The sequence below is a fragment of the Phoenix dactylifera genome, chromosome 4, assembly GCF_009389715.1.
Source record: "Phoenix dactylifera cultivar Barhee BC4 chromosome 4, palm_55x_up_171113_PBpolish2nd_filt_p, whole genome shotgun sequence".
Lineage (NCBI taxonomy): Eukaryota > Viridiplantae > Streptophyta > Magnoliopsida > Arecales > Arecaceae > Phoenix > Phoenix dactylifera.
Genome location: NC_052395.1, coordinates 25,013,993 through 25,016,155, shown reverse-complemented (window position 1 = coordinate 25,016,155; position 2,163 = coordinate 25,013,993). Strand labels below are relative to the sequence as shown.

Sequence of the window (2,163 nt, the reverse complement as noted above, 5' to 3'; positions counted from 1 at the left end):
ATCTCGCAAATCCTACAACACTCGCTGTTATGTTCTACAGTCTTGACGGGTTCAATCCTTCTAAGTTCAATTTCCTCTACCTTCCTAGTAAGGGCTGCCATTTTAGCTTGAATATCATCCTGAGTATTAAGGTTGTAAAGGCCCCCGTGTGGAATGCTAGTAGTCTTAGGCAAAGGTTTATTCACTCTATCCCCTGTATCCCATAATTGTGCAGTCTCTGTGAGAGAGTCTAAATAGTCCCATGCCTCATCGGGCTGCTTTTCCAAAAATAGACCATTGCACATAGTCTCTATAAATTATTTTAATTGTGGAGACAATCCCTCGTAAAAGAAACTAATGGTTCTCCATGTTTCAAACCCATGATGAGGACAAGAGAGTAGCAAATCTTTAAATCTCTCCCAGCATTCATAAAATGTTTCATGGTCTTTTTGTTGGAAATTACTAATGTGCCTTTTCAAAAAATTAGTCCTTTGTGCGGGAAAGAACTTTTTTAAGAATTCTCTTTGCATATCATGCCATGTTCCTAACGATCTTGGTCTCAAGGAGTTCAGCCATGTTTTGGCTTTATCCTTCAAGGAAAAAGGAAACAAGGTTAATTTAAGGACATCTTCCGATACATTTGGCACTCTAAATGTGATGCTAATTTCCTCAAAATCCTTAAGATGAAGATAAGGGTTCTCGGATTCCATTCCATGATACTTTGGCAGCAATTGAATTACTCCTGGTTTGATTTCAAAGTGTCCTACGTTTTCAGGAATAATCATGCATGAAGGTTGACTAGTCCTAGTGGGATGTAAATATTGTCGAAGTGTCATAACTGGGGGTTTACCTTCATCACCATGGTGACTTCCTATATCATCAGGAAAATTTGCCATCTCACAAGGTGTGAGATACTGCGAAGGATTTTCAATATTATAATCTAAGGAATTGTCAAATGTTTGTCGACTCAGACGTCCAGTGTTGTCCCTATTCCAACCTAGCATACAAAATTTCAGAGTTTATTTATTTGTTTGTTTTTTTTTGTTTTGTTTTTGTTTTTTTTTTATGATTTCCCTTGATCTTTTCTTAAAGTTCTTATCAATTTTCAAGTAGCAACAAGGGTTAATGAGATATGATGATAATAAAATTCTGATTCTAAACAAACAATTAAATGCAGAAAATTCAAAACAAACAGCAGCAAGTTTTCGTATTAATCTGACAGTCTTAAAAGTTTCAGAATGTCAATCAGACCGTTCAGATGAAAGAAACATAGGTCCTGCATTCAATCAGACGGTGGATTACTCAGATATCAGAGTTTGATGCAGACTGTGCAGGGAATAAAAAAAACAACAATAAAGATTTTTTTTTTTTTTGAAAGAAAAAGACTAAATACTAGGATACTAATTAAATCTAAAATTATACTAATAAATCAGCCGTTCTCCGGCAACGGCGCCAAAAACTTGGTGCAAAAATAAAATTATTCTCCCAAGTGCAGGAGAATCGCACAAGTAGTAAATTCTCGGAAGTCCGAGGTCGAATCCTCAGGGAACGAAATATATATTAGATTATTTAATATAATTTTAGATTAATTAATTCAATAAATTCGTGGATTAAGATGATGTTTTGATTTTCAGAAATTAAAAACAAAGATGATATGCAACTAAACAAAGTTCAATGAAATAAAGATGGTAGGGATCTGGAATCCCCCTTGATGATATTGCATCCAAGAAATAAACTCTATGTTTTTGATTAAAAATGAATGGTAGGATAGATCTAATCATGGTATATATTTCATGAACATATGAACTCAATTTCTAAGCATTCATCGTGCTTTCTACGTCTACGACGAATCAAATACTAAAGCAATCCATATATCAATAATCATAATCCATTAAAGAGCTATCTACGAAATAACTATGCATGGATCAAAAAACATATCAGTAAATATGATTCATTGAAGGCAAAAGTTTAGAGTTTACTTCAAAGAGCAATACATCAAAGGTTCCTCCATCTCCCTCCCTAAGAAATCAGCCACTCATTGAAAACATTAATCCCCCTTTTATTTTTTTCTTTTTCTTTTCGGAAACAGGGGAGGCCCTGTTTCCCTTTCTTTTCTTTTTTTTCTTTTGACAGAGGGCTACTCCTCTGTTTCACTGAATGGGAAGGAATCCCCAGCCTCTGTTT

The 2,163-nt window shown here is 34.8% G+C and overlaps 1 pseudogene; it reads left to right on the top strand.

Moving 5' to 3' along the window:
- The first annotated feature begins 354 nt into the window (after window positions 1–354).
- On the top strand, window positions 355–452 carry LOC120110714 (annotated as a pseudogene).
- Window positions 453–2,163: the final 1,711 nt, after the last annotated feature.